Genomic DNA, 18,241 nt, shown 5'->3' with positions numbered 1-18,241 from the left:
AATTTGAAACATGGAGTCAATTTGGAAAAATATTTGTTTTTTAATAAGTTGAATTTGAAACATGAGACAGGAGATACAGACTTATGGGCTGTAGTAGACAGAACTCTAAGATGACTCCAAAATTCCTGTCCCACCCTCTCCACCTCTATCCCCACACACACCCTCCCCCTTAGTGCAGGCAGGACTTAAGAATCTCATGGAATTCCATTCCTGTGATTAAGGTGTGGGAAAGGTGAAGATATTTTGCAGATGTAATTAAGACCCTAATCAGTTGATTTTTAGGTAATCACGGAGAGACTATCCCAGGTAGGCCTGGCTTAATCAGGTGAGCCCGATAAAAGGGTCCAGGCCTTCCCCAGTAGAGCTACTCAGAGCAAAGCAATTCTGCTACCTCAAAGAAGCAAACAGTCAAGCTGTGAATGGCCTCAGGTGAGAGTGCAGCCCTGGACCACACACTGATTTCAGTCTGGTACAACTCTAACCACAGGACTGAAGTAACCTCTACCCAGACAATTGGGCCACCAAAACTGTGAGATAAGAAATTTTGTGTTGTTTTAAGCTGTTAAGTTTGCAGCAGTAGGAAACTAATACACAGGCCAGTTAACAAATGTGTACAGACCGTCAGCAAAATGAAGGATGAGGTCTCGGAACAAAGGACAGAGGAGCATCAAGGCAGACAACACCTGGAAGGTTAAGTGCAGAGAGGAGGATGGAGACGCACCATCAGAGGAATCTTTATAAGACATTGTAAGGCAGAGTAACACAAGAGCCAGGAAAGCGGATGATGTCCTGGAAGCCAAGGCAGAGAGGGGAAGAAGGGAAAGATGCTCAACTGTGTCAAATGCCCCATAAGTCAAAGTAAATCAACTAAAAAAAGGATAGTAGGTTTATCTACAAAAGAGAAACTGGGGAATTTTTCAAGAAAGCATTTAAAGTCCAACTCTGCAAGTAAAATCATTACCCTACCCCTGCGTGAGACATGGCGTCCAGGGGCGAAAGTCTCCCTGGCAACGTGGGACATAAATTCTAGGAATGAGCCTGGCCCTGGCACCATGAGATTGACGATACCTTCCTGGCCAAATGGGGGAAAAGAAATATAAAAAACAAGGTATCAGTGACTGATAGAGTTCAAACAGAGTTGAGAGGCTATTCTGGAACTCTTAGGCAAGCTTCAGCTAGAGGTTGCTAATTACCACAGTTTGCCAAACCCCAACCAACATCATTTCAGTTAACCCTAAAGAACACCAAGTGCTCTATCTGAGATCCTACAAAAGTTGCATGCACTGAGTTTACTTCTCAGAAACCTAAAACCTTCAGATGGTTCCTAGGCCAGATATGTCCTGAAACCCAGAGGTGCCTGTCTCTCCAAGAACATCAACCAGTTCCATCCCCCATCCCATGTTGTCGGCACCCCTTTTCAACATGGAAGAAGTTAGAGTGAGCATATCCCAAATATCCTAAAGGAGAAGGAGGAATTACAAGAGAGATGTTAGGATTTAACCAATGGGTATTACTACTGCATCATTATATTGATATATCTTTTTAGTCTCCAATGTCTTCAAGCAGCTAGAAGGAAAAACCTGAAATTGTAGAACCGTAACCCATGCCAAACTTTGAAATCTGTTCTATAACTATTTGTTAAAATGTATTTGAAATTATTGCATTTTTTGTATATATTTTACAACAAAAAATGTTTAAAAATAATAAGAGAGCATTTAGAGAAGCAGGGTAGGGGTGCATGTGAAACTGGGGGGAGTTCATTAGGAAATGCTGGTGAAAAAGGAGAGGCAGCCAACAATATTTAAAAGCCTTAATGCGGCCCACAAAATCTCTATGAGTTGAACTCTAGGTCCCTCTCCAGTCTCTTCTTCCACTAATCTCTTCCTTTCACGTCTTCTTTAAATTCTATCCAACTGTTCCACACCTGCCATCCTCACCTTGGTGCCACCTGGATGCCTTCACCTGCTCCCTTTTGTGCAATTAATTCTTATCCAAACTCAGTTCAGACATTACACATTACCAGAAAACTTTCCTGTGCTGGTTTGAAGCTGTTATGTACCCCAGAAAAGTCATGTTGTCTAATCCATTCTTGTTGGGGCAGGCCTATTGCAGGTGGGACTATTTGATTAGATTTTTTTCACGGAGATGTGACCCACCCAATTCGAGGTATGTCTTAATCCTTTACTGGAGTCCTTTATGAGAACCTGCAGAGAGCTCAGAGCTGAGAGATGTTTGGAGATGGAGAAAGAAAACACCCTGAAAGAAGGCAAGGGAGAAAGAAACACCCAGAGATATTTTGGAAGCAGCCATTGAAATCAGAAGCTGGGAGAAAAGGACCAGCAGATGTTGCCATGTGCCTCCCCATGTGGCAGAGGTACCCTCAGAAGCCATCGGCCTTTCTGCAGTGAAGGTATCCTCTTGTTGATGGCTTAGTTTGGACATTTTTCTAGCCTTAGAACTGTAAATTTGTAACCTAATAAATTCCCTTTGCAAAAGCGGATCCATTTCTGGTATATTTCATTCTGGCAGCTTCAGCAAACCGAAATGCTTTCCCAACACACCAAGACAGCTAGGCGTTAGAATTTCCCAGGACCCTCAAACCTCCCTCTCCCACTCCCCTGATGTAACTGTTCCTTAACATGGGTGTCTACACTGCAGTTGCAGACCGCATCTCTGCAATAACCCTTTGACCCAACATCTGCCCTCAGGCAACTACATCCCTGTGATAAATTCCCTCTCAGTGCCCACCAAGATTCCAATAGTTAAAACTCCACCAAAACCGCAGCAGCATTTAAATTTTAAAACCCACCAACAAAGGGCTTACAACTTCCCGCTTAACCCCTCACTTCTACCCCAACCAATAAAAACCTCCCAATTTCCCATGCCCACCAAAACCCTTAGTCCCTCCACTATAATGGATCTTCTCTTATCCTCTCCAGATGGGCTGAGGTCTGACTTCAGACCCCTACCATGTTGGTGCCTGAATAAATTCCTCCGCCAGTGGTCAGTTTGCCTTCAAGCCTTATGTGAACCTAACACTTTGCTTTGTTTGCTCTGGCTCTTAAAAAAAAGTACCACTTTTGGATGACTTAAAACACCAGTTTTTTGTCTCACCTTCTGGAGGGTAGATGTCCATAATGAAGGTGTTAGCTTCTCCTGAAGTGGGGTTCTGTAATTTGTGCACAATCCAGGACTCCATCTCTGCCTCCACCACTTGCCGTCTCTGTTCCTGCACTGGTCATCTGGGTCTTTGTCCAAATTTTCCCCCTTTATCAGGACTCTAATTATATTACTGAGGGTCTACCCTCTCCAGATTGGCTTTATCTTAACTAATAACATCTTCAAAGAGCCTGTTTCTTAGTGAGTTCATACTCACAGGACTGAAGATTAAGACTTGAACATGTTTTTGCGGGGGATACAATTCAGTCCCTAACAGTTGAATCTCCATGGCACCCCCATAACGCCTCAAGCCTACTTCCATTCCTGAATTTATCACATTTTTAGATGCTACTGTTATTTGTGAATTTATCTCTCCTATGAGCTCCTGGGAGGCAAGCACAGAGCAGATTGTCTTTGTAGCCACAGCATGCAGCCCCATGTGTGGTGTAGTCAGCTCTCAGATATGTGGGCAGCATGTAAATAAAGGTCCTCCAAGAGCTGAGATCAATGGAACATAGGACAAGGATCATTTATTCCTCTGAGACTGAGATGTGGAGGAAGATGCTTTAAATTAGGACTCATTATCATCATATTCCCAGTGAGAATGTTTCTTGTGCATTTTGAATAATCAAGCTCTAGTGAGGGTTGGTTTAGGGAGTTAGAAATGGAATCTTGGTGACAAGATAGGATGTCTATTTCCAAAGCAAAAAGAACATCTGAATTGATTAAAAAACAAAAAAGGCAACAACAAAACTGGCATTTAATCCATAACCTAATATAAAAGCTCAACTGGAATGAAGGGTGGACACTCTAAACTTCTATAACCATCTCCCAGTTCAGTTCAATTCAGCAAGTATTAACTGATCACCTATTGTATGCTAGACTAGTCTCTTTGGCAGTAGGCCAGACATTGAGGGCTCAGCTATGAAGAAGACAAACACAGCTCTCTGCTCACAAATGAAGAGTGCAGTAATGGTGAGTGTGCTGAAGATGGTCGTAGGAGATGCCTTTGGTCCCTGGAGCCACATTCCCTCAGCCCGCCTCTGATTTCCATCCCAGTCTCAGTGGACAGATCTGCGTGGACCTGGAATCATGCCTTGCTGGCAGCCCCTCCTTGAAGCTTGTGCACTGCCAGTTTTTTTATTTCTGTCTCAGGGTCTTCTCCAACTCTGGGGGAGTCCTCTTGGAAGTGTGGGGAGGAGTCACCCTCTTGTAAAACTGACCACCTCAATAATGCTCTCTTCTACTGGCCTTTCCTCCCTCTCTGTCTCTCTCTCTGTGCGTCTTCACTCCTGATTTGTGTGGTCTCATCCCAAACACATGCCTGTACCCAGTCCTGGCTTATGCAAGAGAGGATACAACAAAGAAAGTTAACGTGGTTCAGGGGTCTGGAAAGGTCTTCTTGGGAAGTGATGTCTAAGCTGAGACCTAAAGGACAGGCAGCAGCATTCCCAGAGAAGGGAAGAGTCTACATGGAGTGTGACATCTTTGAAGGGCTGAAAGAATACTGGGGCCAGAGCATGCAATGTGGAAGGAAGAGTGAAAAGAACTGAGACTTGGGAGCTGAGCAAACGGATCTTGCAGAACCTTGCAAAAATAGTAAGGATTTTGGACTTCATAAGGCAATGAGTAGTAATTGAAGGGTTTAAGTAGGTATGAGACACCTTCAAAATTCTCAAAGACCAATTTGGCTGCACTGTGAAGAATGGATGAAAGCAGGACAAACATGGAGACAATTTAAATAGTTCTGAGGTTGATAAAATAATCTAGGAAGCATGGACATGGATCATGATGGAGAGGCTGGAGAGAAATGGGCAGGCTCAAGAATGCAGCCCTGGTGTTTGATTTCGATGATGAGGGAGAGGAATGAGCCAAGGGTGATTCTCAGGTTTCTGATTAGAGCCTTTAGTTGGGTGTGATGGAACACACTGGCAAAAGCATGGATATGAAGGCAAAGACAGTGAGTTCAGTGTTTGTTGAGTCTGACATGTCCCTGAGAACACTAAGTAGCAAGATCCCAGAAACATCCGCGGCGCTTAGAGGGATGGGAAAAGACAAATCTCGATAGACTGGAAGGAACATCCTCACTTTTCCCCCTTCCCCCACCTCTGACACACGCCTTTTTGTAAATTAGCATTTGCTGACTTGGCAGGTTTGAATTAGTTTACGGGGAGAAAATCTCCACCCAGTGCTGAACTCGGAGGCGCCCCTTTCTAACACAACCATCTCTTGTCCAAGGAGATTTCAACGTGGTTGCACAGACATTCTTGCCTCCTACCTCTATAAATAAGTAGAATAAGGGAGCAGAGTTCCTCTGAACCAAATGGTTCCAGCCTCATCCTTAGATGTCTCCATAAGGGCGTGTGAAACAAACCCTGGGAAGAAGACTAAGAAAGCTATCTTTATTTAGCCTGGAGAAGAGAGGGAGAGCTGTGATGTTGCTAGGATTAAACTGCTGCTCTTATCATCTCCTTCTCAAGGAGGCTAGAGGAGGTGGATCTGGGATAAAGTTAGAGATATGATCCTCAGTCCGGAGGGAAGGGGGAGCATGATTTCAGTGCCTCCCCAGGGGACATTTGGGGAGACATTTATGGTTATGGTGACTCAGGGGAAGGGGGAGGAGGGTGTGTGAGCAAGTGGCAGGTAGTGAGCAGAGGCCAGGGTTGCTGCTAGAAGTCCTTCCATGCATGGGACCAGCTCCGTCAACACTTGCCTGGTCCAAAATATTAATAGTGCCAAGGTTGAGAAACACTGAGTCAGGGAAATTTGAGTTGATTTCATTTGAAGCAAAGAATAAATAGTAGGTCCACTTTAAGGGAAAGGGTACTTTATTTTTTTACATGGGCAGGCACTGGGAATTGAACCTGGGTCTCTGGCATGGCAGGCAAGAACTCTGCCACTGAGCCACGGTGGCCCCCCCCACCCAAGGGTATTTTATTTTGCTTGTTCATTTAAGGATCTATCTACTTGGGACTGGGATTAGAATACTATGGTGTCAGGAAACCAGTTCTCTTTGCTACTCTCTATTCCCTGAGCCTGCCTCTTCTCACTGCTGATAGGCCAAGCCTTTCAAAATTTCAAGGGAGAACAACCTGAAAGGCTCAGCCAACCACCTTGTTCCTGCAGAGACCCCAGATGGGCCACATTCCTGACCAGTCTCTGGATGTAATACCCTGTGGTCAGGGTCCTTACCCCATCCGATTAGAGACTGCTCTTGTGCGAGACTCAGTCTAGACATCTTCCCTGGGCAGTATGAGTCAGAAGGAGATACTAGGATGGATGCGCCATGACTGACATTTATATTGGTCCTTCTGGCACAAGGCTATCTTTTTCTTGGCTTGGCAAAATTAAAGGCCGGATACAAAGTTTTTTACTTCAAAGCTGTGCCTTCCAATATGAGAGCCACTAGGCACATGTAGCTTTTTTGTTTTGTTTTGTTTTTAAACATGAGCAGGCACTGGGAATCAAACCCGGGTCTCCAGCATGGCAGGTGAGAATTCTGCCACTGAGCCACCGTTGCACTACCCACACATGTGGCTTTAGAGCGCTTGAAATGTGCTAGTGTGACCAAGGCATTGAATTTCTGCTTTTATTTAATTTAAACAATTTAAATTTAAAAACCACATATGGCTAGTGGCTACTATTTCAGATAGTACATATATAGAACATTTCCATCATTGCAGAGAGTTCTATTGTATGGCACTGCTTCAAAGGAAGATACTGGCAAAACTGGAAAGGTTGGACATGAATGGAAAACATATTTTAGGGTAACCCCTAAAGAGAAATCTGAGCTTCTGTTTTATTCATCCAGAGTCCTTATTGCTAGGAAAGTGTAAAATACTGAGTGCAACTGTATTTGTTGCAGAGTGCAATGCCTTGGTTTGGTCTGTGCCCCAGGGGTTATATGCCTCTGTGCACTGAAGCAAGAACTTGGAGAATAATTTCCCCGGAGGAGGATAGCTGTCACTCACCCATTCGGAAGGTTGCTATGAATGCTTAAGCGTAAAGAGTAGTTGAAGAACTCTGAATAGTGTGTAATCAGCTCTTTCAAACACCAGAACAATGGAAGCCTCCTTTAGTCTGCCAGCCTGCTGAAATACAATACACCAGAAATGGTTGGCTTTTACAATGGGGATTTAACAATTTATAAGCTTACAGTTCCGAGGCTGAGAAAATGTCCAAATCAAGGCATCGTTGGACCATGCTTTCTCCCGGAAGAATGGCTGCCGGCAATCCTGGTCTGCCACATGGCAGGGCACGTGCTGGCGACTGCTCGCCTCTCCCTTCCCTTCCAGGTTTCCTGGCTTCCAGCTTCTTGCTTCTGTGCCTTCCTCTGTTTCTGTGGCTTTCTCTCTCAGCGTCTGTGGCGTTTTTTCTCTGAATTTCATCCTCATAGAAAGGACTCCAGTAAGAGGATTGAGAACCACCTGGGGCGCGCCTCAAGTGAAGTAACCTAATCAAAAGGTCTCGCTCCCCCTAGGTCCACACCCGCAGGAACGGATTAGCTTTAAGAACATGATCTTCTGGGGTCTGTTCAGCTTCAAACCGTTACAATGACACAGAAAAATCTCCAGCTCAGGTGAAAAAGAGTGTGACCAGAGTTGTTTGCCTCACAGTCCTGCTTTAAAGAGTCCCCGAGGCCTTTCCTTCTCAGCTCCCGTCTTTCTCTACTCCTCTTCTCCTACCCTGGTCTCATGTTGCCTCTAAAGAGAACAACTATTCTTCACCCCATCTGGTTTTCATTCGTGCTGTTCACCAACTGTTTCCAGCTCCCTGCTTTCCAGATTCAGGATGGGATTGCGCTTCCTGCCCGCTGGTGACTGGGTGAGTCCAAGGGTCGAGTTCCGGGTCAGAGCAATTTTCTAGATCCGAGCATTTAATTGCCGATTTGAGACTGACCAGAGATCTGTTTCTGGCCCAGCACCCAGCCCCACTCCAGAGGGCAGCTACGCACGCCCCTGGATCCCTGCGTGGCCACTGCATTCAGAGGCCCCTGTCCACCCACGATAGAGGCACTTGTGAACAGGAACCAGACCTCTGCTGTTTTCAGACACTGAAATTTGGCGATTTTTTTTCCTTTTATTTGCGGTAAAATCTATCCCACCCGACCTGGTCACTGTACCATCAAATATCATATCCCCACGTGAGCTGACATTACAGACTTGTTGTTTGCCAGGGGGATGGGCAGGTCCTTGTCAGTCTGCAGTCAGGCCAGATGGAGGCTTGGAGTGTCTCTCTGTGAGGAGATGGGAGGGGATGGTGTTGACAAACTTTATCTGCAAAGGGCCAGACAGTAAATATTTTCAGCTTTGCGGGCAGTATAGTCTCAGTGACAACTCCTCAACTCTGAAAGCAGCTGTAGATGATACATAAACGAATGAGCATGAATGCATTCCAATGAAACCTAATTTATGGATGATAAAATTGAAATGTCATATTTTCATATGTCACAAAATATTATTCCTTTGATTTTTTCCAACATTTAATAATGTCAAAATTATTTTTAGCTCAAGGACTGTATAAAAACAGCATCCCAGATTTGGCAAAAGAATCCATCAAGAGGTAATCACGACCTCACTAGGGATGGTCTCAGTGGAGACATAAGGAGGAGTCAGGTGGCGGGGGTGGGGGGTTGCACAGGATGTTCTGATGTACGAGATGTGGGGGTAAGAGAATGAGAATGGTGGTGCCCTTTACAGAGACGGGCAATCGGAAGGAGGCAATCTGAGGGAAGCATCTTTTTTTAAGAAAAAAGAAAGAAAGAAAGAAAAATCATGCATAAAATGCAGAGTTCCCAGATATCACCCTACGGTTAGCACCTTGTTCAAGTTGCGTCTTGATGGACTTAGCCAGACTCAGCCAGATCTAGAGCCCAGGGAGTGGGTGTGTTCACACCTGCAAGCTGCGTGGCCTTTGTCAAGTCACTGCCGTTTGAGCTTATTTGTCTCAAAAATGAAGATAGTGTCCACTGGTGGATGAATAACAAAATGTGGCATATGCATACAATGGAATACTATTCAGCCATAAAAAGGAATGAAGTTCTGATACATGCGACATTCAATACATTCAAACATTATGCTAAGTGAAATAAGCAGATACAAAAGGACAAATATTGTATGATTCCAATAAATGAAATACCTTGAATAAGTACATTCACAGAGACAGAAAGGAGACTGCAGGGACCAGGGGCTGGAGGGAGGGGAAATGGGTGTTAGTGTTTAATGGATACAGAATTTCTGTTTGGGGTGATGAAAAAGTGCTGGCAATGCATGGTGGTGCTGCTAGCACAACACTGTAAATGTAATAAATGTCACGGAATCGTATACTTAAAAATGGTTAAAAACGACAAATGTTGTGATACATGTATATAACCACAATTATGAAACAATTTTTTCAAAAAAGAGAAAGAGTTGGAAGAACTACCAAAAAAATAAATAGAAAGGAGATGAAATTCCCCATCTATCCTCTGTCTAGATAGCAATGAGGATGAGGTGGGATTTCACTTGCCCCTCATTAGGAATTCTGACCAGTCTCAGCACCTCAGCACTTCCCCCAACCAAATTGAATTCCAGAATAATCAGCAGGTGATTCTTTAGATTTTGTGGAAAATGGAGAAGTCATCACTCACTGTGTGGCACAGCTTTCTGAAAAACCTCCTTAAGTGTCTATGTTCTTGAAATTTCTGTTCCAAGAAGTTCCTCTCATCTCTGCAGCTGCCTCTGCTTCCCAGATCTTGTGTCCTTTTATTTTTCCTGGACAGACTTCCGACCTCTCACACTTGAACTCAAAGCTCCCAGGCGGGAGCTTGTGTTGATAAAACTGTCCTGTGTGTTGACTGTGGTGGAGAGACACAAACCCACACCGGTGATAAAACCGTGTGCACCTGAACACACACAAGTACAGGTACAACTGGGGAAATCTGAATAAGATCAGTGGATTTTACCATTGTTGCTTTCATGGTTGTGTACAAGAGGTTTTACTTTGGGGGGGTTCTTTTTTTAAAATATTTTTATTGACAAATCTTCACGCACATGCATTGCATATATGGTGTACATATCCTAAAGTTTTGCAAAATGTTACCACCTGAGGAAACTGAATAAAGAACACAAGGAATCTCTCTATTATATCTTACAACTGCGTGTTAATCTACAATGACCTCAAAATAAAGCAGTTAATTAAAAAACAAAACAAAACTCTGACTGCAAACCCCACTCAACAAGTCAGAAGCTAGCCTATGTTGGCAAACTCCCCTCATTGAGTTCATTAAATAATTTCCTCTACTTTTATCTATGCCTGAACTTTTTCATTAAATAGGAGTTAACATATATATATATATATACACATATATACATCCTCATCGACCAAACACGGTTGCCCATTTTTCCTCATACTTGAGGAGCTTTAATTTACCCCACCCTGGAAATGAAAGGCTGTTTTTTAAAATATGCCAAGGTGAAGAACTGTACTAAGGTTGAGAGATGCTCTGAGTCCTACCTTGTGCCAGGCTGTGCATTGAAAGTTACAGATTGGGGACAGTGTGAAGAGTTTCCAGCAGCTTGGGGGCTCTCAGACTAGTGGGGAGAAAGAGGTGGGGCAGGGGGCGGGGGGGGGGGTTGAAGACGCTCTCCAGGTGATTCAAATATGGGACCCCTTCCCTGACCCATGATGAGGAATCACTGATCTAGTCCAGGAGGATGCAATCGGGTGCCCTGAGCCTGGAGGATCCCCCCTCCCTCAGCCACAGTTTGGAGCCTAAGGCTTGGGACAGCAAAAATGAGAGTCATATGGGCCACGGTGGCTCAGCAGGCAAGAATGCTTGCCTGCCATGCCAGAGGACCCGGGTTCGATTCCCGGTGCCTGCCCACGTAAAAGAAAAACAAAAATACAAAACAAAAAAAGAGAGCCATAATTGCATATCCAATTGCATAATCTATTTACCTATAATGCAATTTCCAGAACCATGTTCCTTAGACTCTAGTTCCATGAGATACTCCAGGTGCTCCTTGAATGAAAGCCCCACAATCCCAGAAGTCTAGGGAACTGTGTACACGACATCTCCTTTCTAGAAATTTTCAAGGTGTAGTAGAATCGAAACACTCAGACAATTCCCTCAATAAGTTTGTTTAATTTGTTTGAATCAGCAATTCCCCACTTTATTAGATACCTATTCATACCTTGCCCACTCAGGAGGAAAGCACTGTGCCCCTACCATGTGCCAGGTACGGCACCTTGGTTCCTTTCGCTGCAGGTGTGAAAGTTCAAACAATCTTCAAATTTGTCTTCCCATTCTTTGCTGCTCTGGAAGGGTTGAAGGCTTAACCTTCCCAGAGAGGGGAGCTAGTTTCTGTTTGACTCATACTATGGGGTTAAAGGACTATCAGGTGTTATTATAAAATAAAGAAGGAGGGAAAAGAGGGTTACCTGAGGAAGCAGCATGCCCTGCCTGAAAAGAACCCCGAGGGTAGGCCAAGAACCAATGCAAGGAGGATTATTTAAAAGCCCAGAGCCCCATGGAAGCCCAGTCCTTGCTTGGGCAGCCTCCCCTCCATTCGAATGGTTATCAACATATCACACTCAGGCACCCCCATTGCTGACCTTTCTGCCAGCAACAAGCTGCTTGATCAGCCTGGTTCCACCAGCAGGGATGATGCTTTGGTCTATCTGCCTTTTGGCTTTCTTTGTAAATGCCACTCAGCACAGCTCCTCCCTTCCTCCAGCCTTCCACAGCTCTCAATCCCCAGGAAAGGAAAGTGGGGTCCTAGATATTTAATGCGGGTGGAGTGGGTGTGTGGGTGTGTGTGGGGCGGGGGGTGTGAGAGAGAGAGAGAGAAATGTTTATTTGGAGGATTGACCTAAACCAGTTCAAGATCTCCAGAGCTGGGTCAGTGACTAGCATCTCTGCAAGTTAAGCATTATTGTTCCCATTTTACAGATGGGAAAACTGAGGCTCAGGCATTTTAAATTATATATCTGAAATTTTTACCTATTTTGAGACAGAGTAAGAGAACCCAGGTAGGTCTGTATCAGGAATCCTCAAGACCACCCTCAGGTTTGATGATTTGCTGGAAGGATTCACAGCACCCAGAAAAGCTATTATACCCATGGTTACGGCTTATTACAGTGAAAGGATAATAGTTAAAATCAGCTAAGGGGATAGGCATATGGGGCAGAGTCCAGGAGAAACCAGACACGCACTTCGAGTTGTCCTGTCCCAGGCGATTCCCACAGGTAGTGCTCAATCCTCCCACCTGCTGTGCGTGACAAGGCTGTGAAGTATTGCCAACCGGGGAAGCTCACCCAAGCCTTGGTGTGAGCGCCAACTCATCCCCATCCAAAAGTGAAGCTGACAGAGCATGGCTCAGACTTCCAGGTGAACAAAAACAGGCATTCACTATAAACCACATTGTTAGCAATAAACTACCTGCAGTGGCCCAAGGCCCCAGAATACATAGACACTCTTACCAGGCAGGACATTGCAAGGGCTCAGAGGGGAACCAGTCCAGGGTCAGTCTTTTCTTTGAAATGTGAAGAGTTTGAGCCCCTTAAGCCTGCTGATTTAACCCTTTACTGCCAGCGTCTTATTCAAAAGTCCGTGTTCTTGCCAGCAGTCAACCCAACCCTCACCCCGCTGTAATGCTTGCACCCCCTTCCTCTCTACACCTCCAGGAGAGAAGCCCAGAGTCTGCTTCACTTCCCAGCAAGACTTTCCCAAAGGAATTATCCCCACTTCTCTCTATTTACTTTTTAAAAAATGAGCAAATGCTTATTGGAATCCTACTCTTGGAACACAGTAGGATTAATCTTAATTTAATCTTAATCTTAATGTAATCTTCAGGACAGTTTATGTATAATACTTTGCTTGGTCTTCATAATCTTGGTGAATGATAGACAGGTGAAAGGTTGTTTAAAAAAGTCAAAATAATACAAGAAGTACAAAGATAATGATGCTATCATCTTTACACTCACACTCAAGATATAAACCCTGTATAATATTTTTGCTTTTAGGACTTGTATTTTATATTTACACTTTAAAAAATTATATAAATCATACATGAATACTACGTCCCTTTCAAAAAAAAACTAGGCATAATAAATAAAGCTAATGCACCCGCTGAACTCTGCCACCATATCCCAATCCCCTCGACCACCAGAATAAACACTGCTTTGAATTAGGGAGCTCTTTCCAATCCTTTAAAATGCGTTTTATATTCATGATTGTGCACACAGAAAACATATAGCCTTGTTTTGCAGTTTTAATTTACATAAACCAGTGTAATACTGTGCATGACATTTAGCACTTGCTTTTACCACTCCATGTTATTTTTGAAATCCACCCCTGTTCGTACGTATGGATTCAGCTCGTTTCTTATAACTGCCATACATTGAGCAAGGCTAGACCCCAGGGTCTGCCCAGGTGGAAGAACTGGAGAGAAGAGTTTGGACTTGACTAAATTTTCTTCCAAGGCTTCGTAACGGTGCAAATGTCCCTGTACTCCATATCTACCCCCTCCCCTCTTTCCAGTGGCAGAGGTGCCTTCCTTTCACAGCACTCCATAAGGAGTGAGGGTTCCTCATGGTTAGGAGATGGGAGGGTCCTGGGCTCACGGTTTGGAGAGGCTACATTGGCTCATGATAACCCAGAGCCATCATTCTAATTTGGGTGCTCAATCCTTTTTTTTTTTTCATTTTTTTTATTAAGGGGAGAGCATGAACACAGTCCCCCACTACCACAAATTATGCAGTTGAATTTCCCACATTTGGGGAAATTGCAGGTGTCAGTACATTCAGAGTGCAATAGATACACCTCGCCCTGGGAAAACCACCTACGTGATCATGCTATCTCCCCTGCCAGGTAAGTATTTTTTTAAGCAGTTGAACCATATGACATCATTACAAGTATTTTTATTGAGAAATAGCCACAGACGTACAGTCCAACCATATTATCCAATCAGTGGCTCACAATGCTATCACCTAGTTGTGTATGCTTCACCATGCTCATTGTTAGAACACTTGCATTACTCCAGAAAAAGAAAAAAATAAGAACTCATACATCCCATACCCCTTAGGCCTCCCTCTTATTGACACACAGTATTTCAATCTACCCAATTTTTACGCTTTATCCACCCCCCTGTTATTTATTTATTTTTTATTCATCTGTCCATACCCTGGATAAAAGGAGCATCAGACACAAGGTTTTCACAATCACACGTTCACATTGTGAAAGCTACATAGTTATACAGTCTTCTTCAAGAATCAAGGTTACTGGAACATAGTTCAACAGTTTCAGATACTTCCCTCTAGCCACTCTGATATACCATAAACTAAAAGGGATATCTATATAATGCGTAAGAGTAACCTCCAGGATAACCTCCTTACTCTGAAATCTCTCAGCCACTGAGAATTTATTTCATCTCATTTCTCTCTTTCCTCTTTTAGTCAAGGAAGCTTTCTCATTCCTATGATGCTGAATCCTGGCTCATCCTAGTGTCCTGTCACACATTGCCAGGGAAAGTTATACCCCTGGGAGTTGGGTCCCATGTATCAGGGAGGGCAGTGAGTTCACCTGCTGAGTTGGCTAAGAGAGAGAGGCCACATCTGAGCAACAAAACAGGTTCTCTGGGGGTGACTCGAAGGCATGATTATCAGTAAGCTTAGCCTCTCTTTTACAGGAGTAAGCTTCATAGGGATGAGCCCCAAGATTGAGGGCTCAGCCTATTGAATTGGTTGTCCCCACTGCTTGCAAGAATATTAGGAATTCTCCAGATGGGGAAGTTGAATATTTCTTCCTTTCTTCCAAGTTCCCCAAGGAGACTTTGCAAATCCTTTCTTATTCTCTGCCTAAATTACTCTGGGATATATCAGGGCATCGTAACTAACCTGTACAAACCAACAAAATCTCACACCCTATTCAAGAGTCCATGTAATTATGGTATTCAAGGAAACTGACTATACAAGTTAAATTTGATAATGTACTACCCAAAATGTAAATTTTGCACCAAATTAATATCTCTTCCTTTGGCCTCACACAGAGGTTGAAATTTGAAAATATAGGCCACTATTATCCTTTATCCAGTATTCTGATTTACCTTAGTCCTATCCAGATCAGCTTCATTCATATCTCTAGATGAAGTCTGATCACTTCTTCAGCTTTTTAAACAGTTGCTGAATGGGGCAATGCTAGGGTGCTCGCTTTTTAGCTGTACCTTAAAAACAGTCCTAATCTTCTGATACCATAATGTTGTGCCTTGAGCCCTACTCAGGGTTTCACGCATAGGTCTGGCAAAGAACTAAGTCAGGCAATGTAGGATTCCAGCCTCTGTATGAGCCATGATCTGCTTCTCCATCCTTCTTTGATAGACATTTAGATGGGCGCTGCCCTGAACGTCCTTGCGTGTGTCATCCTGTACGTGGGTTTGACCAGCAACAGCATTAACACTGAATTGCCAGCAGAGCCATTGAACCAACTCACGGCCTGACCAGCCATGTGGGAGGAGACTCTTTTCCCACACCATTGACAATACTTGAAATTATCAGGCGTTTACATTTTTGACTAGCTCACATCTATGCCGTTATTCAGGGGGAAAAAAAATACATCTAGTTCATCAGCAAACCAAACTCTAAACTGCAACTCCCCCTCCCCACTCCCTACCACCACCCTTGGTCCAGCCTCTGCGTCTCCCATCCACACCACTGCAAAGCACCAATGGGAGTTGCTCCCTTCTGATCAGTTCTCTACACAGCAGTAGGATTTTGTTTTAACAAAGACATGTTTCAAAAATTGAGACAAGCAAACAGAATTGTACAATAAAACACCCATGTACCCACTTTATCAAACATCAGCTTTTAAATCAATTTTTAACTTTTTGTTGTATTTACTTCCCATCTGTATTTTTATACTTCTACAAATTGATGTAGGAACCATAACCATAAACAACACACAGACTTTTCTGCATATATTAAAACTTTTTATAAATGGTATACATTATGCATTCTCCTGCAGCTTACTTTAGTCACACATTGTGATTTTAGATGCATTCATGTTGATATAAGTAGCTCTTGTCCATTTGCTCTAACTGCCGCACTATTCTGTTATATGGATGCACCATGATTTATCCATTCTCCTGTGATTCTGATTCTTCATTATTCTAAGCAGCACTGGGTAAGCGTTCCTGTACACAGTCTCCTTATGCATATGTACATGCCCCCTGGGAATGTGCCCGTGAGTGGAATTGCCAGGTATAGAGACAGACCTCTCAGCTCTCCGAGCTTTTGACAAATTGCTTTTGAAATGTTTTATTGGTTTCCTCCTTCCAGCAGAGTAGGAGAGGTCCCATTGCTCCACATCCTCAACAACATTTACTATTAATACTAAATGTTTAATACTTGACAACAATACTTTAATGTGCATTTAATATGCAATTTCCTGATTACTATTGAGGTTAAGTAGTTTTTCAGATACCTACTGGCCACATGGGGTTCTGTTTCTGTGAAATGACTGTTCGTGTCATTTGCCATTTTTCTATTGGGATACTGTCTTTAAAAAAAATGACTGGTAGGCTTTTAAAATATATTCTGGATGTTAATTCATTGTAGACTTTTAAAATATATTCTAGATGTTAATTCATTGTCAGTTACTTGCATTGCAAAAATTCTTCCAATCTTTGGAAGTTTATATGTGGTTTTCTATAGTATCTGTTGAGGTTGGTTAGTCGATTGTGTGCTTTTTATTTTTTTTGCATGGGCAGGCATCAGGAATCGAACCCGGGTCTCCAACATGACAGGAGAGAACTTTGCCTGCTGAGCCACCGTGGCTCACTGGTTAGTCATTTGACCCAGCATCTATTATTAAGTAGTCCTCTTTTCTCCACAAGTGTAATGCTAATTCTCACATATATGAAGTTTCCAAATATGATTGAGTATTTTACTGGACTCTAACCTATTCTAAATCTTTTCTATCCTTTCGCCAGTATGACACTGTCTTAATGTAACTTTATAAAAAGTCTTGATATCTGGTATAGAAATCCCCCCTTTGTTATGCTTCTTCAAAATTGTCTTAGCTCTTCTTTTCCTTCTGTTCTGCTATATTAATATTAGAATAAGGTTGTCAAATTCCACAAAATATCTTGCAAGAATTTTCATTTGTACTGCATCGAATTTATGTGTTAAGTTGAGAAGTGTGACACTTTTATGATAGTATCTTCCAGCCCGTGAATATTACCCATGAACATCTTTAAATCTCCATATATTTAAATCTCCTTTTTTATGTCCTTCAATAATATTTTGTGATTTTTTTTTCTCCATAAAGGTCTTGCACATCTTTTGTTACATTTAATCCTAAATATCTTAAAGTTTATTGCACTTTTAAATAATATTTTTCCTACTATATTTTCTAATTATTTATTTCTTGCCTATTGGAATAGTCTGAATTTTTATAGGTGAATTCGCCTTCACCATTTGTTTTTCTGGACATTTCCATACCAAAGAGTTCCTGGAACTTCCACTTCTGGAAGTAGTAACCACTGCACTCCAACAAGTCTTGTTTGCCATAATCATGTATATATATATCCTGCTGGAAAAAAAGATTCTTAATTGCACAGCTGAGATTGCAGGAAATAAGCAAAATCTCCAAAGGATCAAGTGAACTGAAACCAAAGTGCAAAGTTATAAGCACATAGGAAAGATGGGGCTGCCTTGAATACCTGTGTCCATACATATAAATGCAGCAAGAAAAACACTGCAAGGCTTAAGTTTGGGAGAGCAGCAAGAAGGAGCTGAACCCCAAACCTCGGCTTCTTGCTGGAAGATGTCCAAAGTGGCCCCTGGTTGACATATCCCTTGACATCCAGAGAAAGCAAATACAAATCTTCTTTGGAGAAAGCCATGCTCAATTAAGGTCCCCAGGGTTTCCAGAGATTGATATCTGTCAGTGTGAACTCACAACCAAAAATCACCAAGCACACAAGGAACAAATCCCATGAGTGAGAGTCGGGACAACCAACCAACAACAGGGTTAGGTCCCCAAGGATACCAGATGTTGGAGTCATCAGATAGAGAGTATGAAATAATTATGTAGCGCGTAGGT

General features: G+C 43.0%; 1 non-coding gene across 1 annotated transcript; it reads right to left on the bottom strand.

Moving 5' to 3' along the window:
* Positions 1 to 13,855: 13,855 nt before the first annotated feature.
* LOC143652968 (U1 spliceosomal RNA) lies at positions 13,856 to 14,019 on the bottom strand. Its single transcript, XR_013160991.1, has one exon. It is a non-coding gene; the product is annotated as a U1 spliceosomal RNA (small nuclear RNA).
* Between the last annotated feature and the right edge of the window lie 4,222 nt (positions 14,020 to 18,241).

Source organism: Tamandua tetradactyla, chromosome 1 (genome assembly GCF_023851605.1).
Source record: "Tamandua tetradactyla isolate mTamTet1 chromosome 1, mTamTet1.pri, whole genome shotgun sequence".
Classification (NCBI taxonomy): Eukaryota; Metazoa; Chordata; class Mammalia; order Pilosa; family Myrmecophagidae; genus Tamandua; species Tamandua tetradactyla.
The sequence above is the reverse complement of the archived record's forward strand: the minus strand, read 5'-3'. Positions and strand labels throughout refer to the sequence as shown.